Here is a 10,271-nt window from a genome sequence, read left to right as displayed (position 1 = left end):
ACCTTGGGCGTTAGGATTTTGCCATATAAATTTGGGGGGACACAAATATTTGATCCATAACAGGTGGTGTACTACTTGAAAGTAGAGCTGTATTTATCTAAATGTTATTTGGTGGACAGATCAGAGAGGGAGTATCATACCTAGCACCCTGGCCCACAGAAGTTCTTTCCAAAGGTTTATGTAAAAGCTCTGAAGTGAAAAATTCCAAAAATGGTTTAAACAATAGTCACTTGATTTCAGACAGTATGCAGACTTTCAAGAAGAATAACTTGAAGCTTCCATTCTGACATACTGGCTAAGCTATCCATCTCACTGTCTTAGGCTTAGCAGCACCCCCTTGCCAGTTGTCATTCCTGTGACTGCTAGCTCCAAAAGGAAAAGGCAGGAGATGAGGATTCTGATCTAAGGGTGAAAGAATTATGCAAAGTTTCTTGCCTCAAAGGACACAGGAATTTTGTAATTCTTTTGAACACTTATACCAAATGTCATATTTCCCCAAAACCGGATGAAGAAGGAAGGGAAAAGAACTGACATTTATTTGAGCTAATACTCTGTGATGCATTATGCCAAGCAATATGCATGGCAATTTTTTTGATAAATCAGAGGAATTGACAAATCAGAGAAATAAAGTAGGTTTCTCAAGGTTACACAGTCAGTAACCTCAGGTCTGTTTCCCTTGAAATCCTCTCTATGTTCCATTATACCCTAAAGCTTCTTCCCTATAGCTTTTCTGAATGTCAGATATACAAATGTCTCTATTTGTCTCAGATCTCTTAGGTAAGATATTGCCTTACTAAATATATGACCTCATTCGGGATGTGCCAGGAGGCTGCCAAGGCAGCTGGAATAGTGAGAGTGAGCGCAGCCCTATTTCCTTGATCACACCGAAACCCGCTCAACCAGACATCTCAGAGTGGGAAACAACATCCTGATTTCTGAAAAATATTCAGTGGTGGCACAAGATAAAGGCAAACAGGTGGGTTGGCACCAGCCATTAATATGATTCCTGAGGGACAGGGCCACCTGACTGTGGGAGGGGTTACTTTCGCAATCACTTGTGGGGTGATGGCACAATGAGAGTGAGTGACATGTAGCTCGATTATATTTGCCTCCCTTCATGCCCACGTGAATGCACTGGTCTTTTGTTTGGCATTAGTACAAATCCTCTGTCTCCCCCATAACTCCTAGGTATCAATCATGAGTTAATAGAAGTGGGATCCTCCAAAAGACACCTTGGCTTTCCCCACAGTCATCCATCTGTTCCACCTGTTTCAACAGGTGTACTCACTACAAGCATAGAAGACATCTAAGGACTTTAGAAGTGAGGTAGCCTCCGAGGACACCAAGACACCTTCCCCAAGAAATGACTCCATTTGTACATTTTCATATAATGTTCTATCTACAAAAGGAACTTGGTAATTTACTAGACCCTTTTCTTTCTCAAAATACATGAGGATACCAGAGGAACTATCTTCTGACCTTCATTTTGACCCTTTCACCTACAAACTTGATTCGATCTGCCTAATCTCTGAGGAACTTGCTAAGCTCTGGCTGACAATTTATATGGCCAGAAGGACAGAAAGTATGAAAGTCCTGTGGAACTATGTTTACTTTCATACATGAGCCAGTGAGGTGAGCGAATTCATCTGGTGATGCATTGATGGCTCTTCTTGGTCCCAAGTCATGCATGTAATAACACACATGGTTTGTATTCATTTTCAACTGACTTGAGTCATCAAATTAAAACATATTCAGTGAGTATAGTTCAAAGAAATGAGATGTTAATGAAATAAAAACACGCATTCAGAATAACTTTTTTCTTTGTCACCACATTGGCTTAATTAGACAGGAATGGGTCCTACTTTGAGTTTGTAAATGAGGAATTTAAGAAACAGCAGTAATAATAATTACTGCAATATTTTCAGCCTTTCTAGGTTGTAAATTCTGAGCACTGTAGTTATTTGCATTCAGCCCTCACCTAAGGTTGTCTCAGATGCCTGTGGTTTAGATACCCCCAGTAGGGGTACCTTCCATTAAACTTAACTCACATCTAAAGCCTTTCCAACTTTAGATGAGTAGTGAAAAGCTGCCCTTAGCCTGTCATTGAAGTACCTTCTACTACCAGGGCAAGCTTTTAAGTGAGGGTCTTGATAAGAGAATTCCTCTCTGAGATGATCACTCTAAGACTTGGAGTAGGAAAGGAAATGAAATCCCAAGTTGCCTTATCCACCTCCTAGCCCCTCCTCTTGGCTCATCACAGTAGACTTCTATCTCCCCCAATTTTTTTACACACATGAACAGGGTCTGTAAACATTAAGTTGTCACCTCCTGCATTCCTTTGACAATCACCATTTCCTCTAGGAAAAACTCTTCCTGCTCCACCCAGGTGGGGTTAGGTGAGCCTCCTCTATACCCTAGCAGCAGCCTGCATGTATTTCTATTATGTCATTTGTTAAACTATCAGGAGTTTGTTTTTTATAAATTATAAGAAGCTTCTCATTAATATCGATAAATGTGCATATATTATGGGCTTTATACCTTTGATGATACCATGTTCTTCTGTTTTTTGGTGGTTTAGAGATTCATAAAATTCATTCTTACCTATTTAATCTTGTCAAGAAATGTGCCCTTGGTTGTTGGTAGGTAAAGAGATTGCAAACTTGGTATCAGTAAGGCATAAAATCTGAGTTGTTCTGACCGCTGTGTTATATTTCTGCTGCTGAATAACAAATTATGAAAAAGATGCAAACTTGAAAAGATAGCCACTTATTATTGCACAGAATTCCAGGTAAGCTTAGCTAATTCTTCACTCAGAGTCTCACACTCAAGATATCAGCCAGCTGCCATTCCCATCTGAGTCTTGGGGACTTCTTCCAAGCTCATTGGTTGTTGGCAGAATTCATTTTCTTCTTACCCTTTCCGAGTGGGTTCTCCATCTTCAAGCCAGCAATGGTAGTCTGAATTATTCTTATGCTTCAAATCTCTCTGACTCCCTCGTCTGCTGCCAGCCAGAGAAAAATCTCTGCTTTTAAAAGCATGATTAGTTTTGCCTACCTGGACAATTTCCCTTTCACCCTTAAGTTCAGGGGCCTTGGAAGTCATCTTAAAATTATGCGTTTTACAACCATGACTCTGGCACTTTTGATCAAATATTTCTGCATTCTTCATCTTTTTGTCTATAACAAGGATATGACTTTCTACCAGGGATGTTTAGAACTGCGAAATGCAACCTGAAGTGGTTCTGAAGTAGTCAGAGAATCACTGAACCACATGGAATCAATCCCACAGTCTTGACTTCAGAGGAAAGTGTATGCTAACCAAACGAGCAAACCAGTCATCTCTACTGGGAAAGTAATAATAGAGGTGGCCCTGATTTCAGAAGCAGAGTGAGATGCCAATGACTCCACTAAAATATTTCATTGTCCCAATAAGGTAAGGTTGTGACCACCATCTGAGTTGCTGCTGTCAAGGCACAACTTCAGTTATACTGTGCAGACTAGAATTTCCGAGCTCAATATTATTAAGCTGATTTTCTGATTATAATGGAGTCCAATTTCAGCTATTTCTCTGTGCAGTTCCTATTTAGTTTTATAAAAGTATATCAATCATAATCACTGTGATAATATTGTCAGTGCTTTCTAACTTACATATTTAACTTATAAGTTAACAAAATCTTTAACAAACCAGCCATAAAAGTTAGCTTTATGAACCAGACTTATAGAGAATATAAAGGGTCATGAAAGCCATAGGAAAAGGAAATTGATCTCCTAAACAGTCACGATTATTTAGGAAAGATTTATTCCTTTTCAGTAAGTCCCTTGAAAGAGGAGACTACTTGTTTCTTACCATTTTGCCCCCGACAAACTGCCTAATTTCATATCTCGAACATAGTAGGTGCTCAAGAAATATTTGTTGAATAACGAATGAACATTTGTTAGAAAACTTTAGCAGAAAGGATTTTAATAGTAAAACCTTGAAACTAAGTGTCTAAAACTAGAGAACTATTTAATAATGTTTTAACAGCCTCCAAAATTATGTTGAGGAAGAATAAGATATATCATAACATAAAAATTGTGATACAAATTATAGATGAAAAATTTAGGTTACTAACCAGAATGTATAAAATATTCCATTAATTATATATACATATATACACATATTTTACTATTTTATATATCAAAAGATATACAGCATTATACTATGTTGGTTATCTCTGGGGATAAGATTACATGTTGTTTTTATTTGCTTCCTTGAGATTTTTTCTATAACATCTGAATTTTATTCCTTTCCAAATTTGGGGAAAAAATTAAGGCTTCTAAAAATTTAAAAAAAATAGATAATATATCAAGTTTGGATTGCGAACCAGAGCTTTCAGCAGAACATAGTTGAGTCTTTGCCATAGACACCAGCTCATTTCCTTCCTTTCTGTGGCATTCATTCCACTATCATGCATTTTTTCCCAAATGAGATGACAAAATGGAAAGACCGTTTCTACACCAAGCATTGAGCCATAGGAAAGTGGAATGTCAGTCAGGGCGTCTGCAGATCAGGAAATCATGTCACAGAAAACAGGACCCATATAAGGTCCAAGTTTATGCCATTTGCTGATCGGTTACCATATTTCAAAAATTATACACAGTGTAATCCCCTCTCTCTGTTCTGCAGGCCCTTTGAAGAAGGCATTTTTAGCAAATGTCCTTTAAATGGAGAAAGGAGGCAGATCAAGTGACTCCAAACTACTTCAGATTAGATCTTAGTGAGAATGCCTCCCCAGAGTGGAAGCTCTTCTCCAGAAGTACCTTTCCTACTGGATTCAGGTTCAGGGTTGGAACCCATAGACCCAGAATGATAGGCTGTCAGCAAAGACAAGCATGTCATTAGCATCCAGCAACCCTCACTTTGTCCTTGTCTCTTTCATCTTCCATCAAACTTCTATTTTTTTCTTAGATTTCCCTGAAACTCTTTTTAAAAATTCCTTTTGAAACAAGTGGGTGCCTGACTCATTGCCTATTTCCTCTGTTTTCCACCAAAGTGGTAAACAATGGGCTCTATTCAAATGTGGACCGTCTGTGAGCTGGGAACCTGCGTGCAGACAAAGCTCCTTGTCCCAGGGCAGACTGCCAGACCCATGCTCTCCTCCACTCACCTCCTGGGCTGTTTAATAAGGGCCACTTGGCAAAATGCAACATATTGTCACGGTCCTGTGACCTTGTAGTTCTCTGTCTCCTTTCCCTTCAGCCCCAAAGAGTATTACTCTAAATTCTCAAGTCAATGCATTTGAGAACATCCTTTCAAAAGATACTCGTAAGAATAACCGAAGGTAGTTCAAGCCCCAGTCAAAAGGACTACCTGGTTTTATTTATAATAATTTTAATGCCTCTGTCCTAACTCCTCGCACATTATTAATATTTTGTTTGTAGATTGTGGTTGCCAGGAAAGAGAATCTTGCAAAGTCAAGGGCATGACAAAGCTGAGAAATAGAGAAGGCTAGCCTAAGACTTTGGGAAGACAAAGGTGAAGGAACAAAATAGTAGGAATCAGACTATGGAACGAGAAGAATAGGACGAAGTTTCAAGTTCAAAGGGAGCAGATAAGACAAAAATAACTGAACTTAAATGATAGAGTAGTCTTCAGAGAAAAAAGAGAGAGAGAGAGGAGACTAGAGAACACATTTGCTTCAAGTGCTTGAGGAAAGCACACCTCCAGTGTGTAGAGGAATCACAGGAGGAGATTTTGCATATGGTGTCCAAACTCCCTTCCCAAGAATTTATGTTTCCTGAGGAACACTGCCAACTTCCCCCCTCCATCTTAAAATGGTAAGAAAGAGAGTTAAAGAGAAGGCAAGGGAGACAAATAAATAATTACGATATTCCAGTTATATACGTGTGCTTTTTAAAATAACTTCAACAACCATATGAAATTATGGCTCTTATTCCTATTTTTTTACAGATGAGAAAATCGTAGCTTACGGAGTTTAAATAATGTGCTCACAGTTACAGAATCAGTTAGTTAGTGCTAGAATTTAAAATCAAGTGGTATAACTAAAAAACCATGAGAAAATTCATTCCTTCTTTTACAAAACAAGTCACTCTCTATTGACAATCAAACCCAAGTCCTCTAGATTCTCCATGAATATTATTTAAATCTATTCTCTTCTATCCAGCCCTACTGTCCCTCCCTCATAGCTTACCAAGTTTTCCCCAAAAGCCTCCTGACCTCCCTTCTCTCTGCCTCTCCCCATTCTTTTCCTTTCTTCTTTCCTTTTCCTTCCTCTCTCAACATGTATCTCCTCAATTCCAACCTGCTTAAAACCCTTCAGCGACTTCCCACTGACCTAGCATTAAGTCATTGCCCTCAAATATGGCACTGCTTACCCATTGGTCTGCATATTATATTCTCTCTCCGTCACTTTCTATGTTCCAACCACATCGGACTTCTTCAATATCCTCAAAACTACAAGTCAGATACCAGGGAAGGGCTTTTACACAGGCTGTTTATTCACTGTGGAACACTCCCTCCTCCTCTTTTCTTAGCTCAGCCATTCTCAAACTTTTGGGGCTCAGGGCGCCTTTGTGCTCTCAAATATTATGAAGAACCCCAAAGACCTTTTCATTTTGAAAAAGGTAGATATCATTATATCATGTTGTAAATTAGAACCAATACATTTTTAACTATTTAATTCATTTTAAAACAACATAGTAAACTGATTATACCTTAATATAAATAACATTTTATAAAAACATAGCCACGTTTTCTAAAACCAAAAATACATGAGTGAGACTAGTAGCGCTGTTATGCATTTTTGGCAAATCTTACCAATATCTGGCTTACTAAAGGATAAATGGATTCTCATGTCTGCTTCTGCATTCAATCTGTTGTGAAATCTATGTTATGCAGCTTCTGTAAAACTCCACTGTACGCTTGTAATGCAGTAAGAATGAAAAGGCAAATGACTTCTTAGTATTATAGGAAAACAGTTTTAACTCCCCCCTAAAAGTGTCTTAGGCAGAGACATCCAGGAAACCCAAGGTATACATTAGGAACTCTTAGTTATTCTTTATGTCTTTCTTAAAGTTAAAATTTGCCAGGATGTCTTCCCTGACCTTAAAGAATAGGTCTGAGTCCACTTTTATATGTTTCTATAACATTTACCTCTCTGTCAAAACACTCACTCTACCTATAATTTATTCAATAATTTGCATAAGGACAGGGACCATGCCAACTTTGTTCGTAGTGAGTCTCCAGTGCTCAGCACACAGCAGAGTCAGAAAATCTTTGTGGGAGGAGGGAGGAGACAGAAGAAAGGGGGAGAGCAAGGAAGTAAGGCCTCAGACTCAATGACACTGCTCCCTGACAATTGCTCCATTCCTTCAGAAGGATGTACACAGAGATGTAACTTTCTACAGCATCCGCTGAAGCTCTGGGTTCCATTTCCCTTTGAAATTGGATGGGAGAAAGGGGCAGGTAACAGACTGGAGTGAGGGGACTGAGGAGAAACCGTAGAGAATAATACTTAGGAGTACATGTGCTGGATTCTGTCATTAAGGTAATCATTCAATATTTACTAAGCAGCTACAATTTGCCAGGCACTCTTCTGGGCACTCGGGATACATCAGTGAACAAAACAGAGAAAAGGTTCTGGCCTCAAGCAGTTTACAGGCAGTCCTGAACTCAGCCACAGGTCTCTCCACTTGAGTTGGCCTGGATTGTTTGTTTAACCTTCTTGCACCTTATTTCTCTCATCTGTAAAATGTGAACAAGCCTTGAGAGTTTCCCGGTGAGAGCTAAATAAAAGAATATCTTTAATGTACCCGATACAATCAGGCACCTGGTAGGTGCCTAATAAATGGAAATCTTTCTGCTGGCAACTCTTATTCCAAAATTGATTTTTTTCTCATGTACTGAAACTATTCGATAGATTAGAATCCAGTCACTCACAGGATATCACTTGGGTAGTTGTCGGGGAGGGGGAGTGGTGTATTTAGGGTCATCTCAGGATTCAGGGGGGCTGGCTGCAGTGTCATTTTCCTATAGAGAAGCATCATTTCTGGCTTCCTCTCTTCTTCACAAGCCACCTGGATATTTTTACATTGAAGTATGCAAGGTACTGTCATAGTCTTAAGCTATGGGGTATTTCAAAACAGACTTTCCTGAGGACTCTTACAAAAATAATTATGCCACGAGTGTCAGACCATTTGAAAGAAGATATTCGTAGCCAACTGTTTGTAAGGGACCACCTCCTTACATGGGTTTATTGTGTATCATAGGGTTGCTGGGGTTTTCCAACTTCATCCTCTGAGTTTGGTTTGGCCTTTCTGAGAAAGGTGCACTGCCTTTGAGGTAGGATTACCAGGAGAGAGGGGGAAAAAAAAGTGTAGGGCTCTTTGACTTTTCATTTCCCTTTCCATCTACTTACTCTTTGTGGCTTCTCCAGTTAGTACCACACTAGAGAAGTGTTAGGTAGAGGAAGAGGAAGAAAGAAAAAGGGACAATCATATCAGCTGATTTTGCTATGTGTTACCAGTCTGGTAAAAACATTTGAAGTTAGAAAGTATTCCAACATGAATAAAGTTTGGGAATTACTTGTATGGATTTAATTTCCTCAGAATACTCTCATTGTTCCTTCGCAGGAAATATTCATGAGTCAACTATCCAGAATCATAGTTATTATTCAAGCGGTGTGGGTTTAAAAGGAGATTTGATGCCATGGCAAACCTCACTGACTTAGACTGTTCTTCAAGTTAAAGAGCAGGATGATGTCTGAAGTGGCTGAAACACATATGGCTTCAGTGTGTCAAGAAGACCTGAAAGATCCCACATGAAAGTGAAATTCATTACTGGCAAGCACGGTAGCAGGAGACCCCAGAGGGCTGAGCCGCAAAGAATTTACAGGGCCTTATGGCTAACTCCATGGCCTAGTTTGATCTTGAAGTTATTATCTTGGATAATCCTCTCAAATCTGTTTCTGCACTTAAGAGCCACTCATCACATGATGGAGCTCCCTCTCAGGTTCCTTTACATCGCCCTGTCAGAAATGACTTTCAGGGAACACAAACATCACATCAAATCATCCAACAGATGTCCCTTTCAAATAAGTTGAAGCAGAACCAACTATATGGAGAAGTCATAAACAAGGAAGCAGACGACCCAGTGATTTTCAGCGGACTGACATTGCTCTTTTCACAGAAACCTCAAGTCTCCTGGGTGGAAGAACATGAGTTCAACAGAGCGTGTGTGCACTATACTGGCTGACTCTTGCCCTGCTCAGGCTCATGCTGCTGACAGGGGATAGACGGGACACTTTGGAGTCCAAATCTTGCATCATCTCAATGAAGTGTTGTTCAACGTCACAGCTCTAAGAAGTAACCCATTTTAGTAACTGGCATCAAAGGACTTAGGAGAGAGAAACCCAGTATCCAGACCCATTTCCATCAGTGACTCTCTCCTTGTATTGGGAGGATTGGCCAGAATCGCCTGATTCCTGTTTCTGATTTCCTTCCTCACTAGCATCAGAGGATTGCACTACAGGAAAACTAATATCTAACTGAGCTCCAAGTGCTAAATAAGAGCGTCTCATGTTCATTCCGGGCCACCAAGAGGTTCAGGGTGACCAAGTCACAGACTATAAATTTGAACATCTGATGATTTTTGCAGGAGACTGGGTGAACAAAGGAAAACCCAAGAGATACATAAAGGTGGAAACTAGGATTTCTCATTTGAATTATTTAACATGCCTCACTCTAATGGTTATAAATATAAAGGAACTGCAGGTTCTTCAAGAAGGGGAAATGACGTTACTGAGTTTAAGTTTTTTTTAAACCTACTTTAGAATAGGAAACATGCTTACTAATATTTACAAGGCACTGCAAGGCACCAGCCAAAAAGCCTGATTTATTGGCAGGATATTTTTGTTGTTGTTGTTTCTACTGTCCACATAGGCAGGCAATTAATACTTTTTAGAAAATTAAGTTGCCAACTCAACATTGCCTACTTTTGAATTTTTATTCTAGCAACAGCCCATAATTTATTGAAAATTCCCTATGTGCCAGGCACTACACTAGACATTGGGAGTATGAAAATTAATATGGTAAAGATCCTGGCTTTAAAGAGTCTTTAACATTATTTCAGCAACTTTATTACAGGTGTATATGTTGGAATTGCCAGAACACTTAGCTCAAAGCAAGGGTTCAAGCATGACTTTGCCGAGTAGATTTCAGCTGAGCTTAAAGGATGTGAGGATAAGTATACACATTTTTTAAATTACCCAGAAT

General features: G+C 39.3%; 1 long non-coding RNA gene across 1 annotated transcript; it reads left to right on the top strand.

The window, feature by feature from the left end:
- Nucleotides 1-7,351: 7,351 nt before the first annotated feature.
- LOC100603201 lies at nucleotides 7,352-9,376 on the top strand. The gene is made up of 2 exons (XR_004030355.1): nucleotides 7,352-7,546; nucleotides 8,631-9,376. It is a non-coding gene; the product is annotated as a chromosome 6 C15orf54 homolog (long non-coding RNA).
- The last annotated feature ends 895 nt before the right edge of the window (nucleotides 9,377-10,271 follow it).

This window comes from Nomascus leucogenys, chromosome 6 (genome assembly GCF_006542625.1).
Source record: "Nomascus leucogenys isolate Asia chromosome 6, Asia_NLE_v1, whole genome shotgun sequence".
In the NCBI taxonomy this organism is placed as follows: domain Eukaryota; kingdom Metazoa; phylum Chordata; class Mammalia; order Primates; family Hylobatidae; genus Nomascus; species Nomascus leucogenys.
This window is presented reverse-complemented; position numbering and strand designations above follow the sequence as displayed.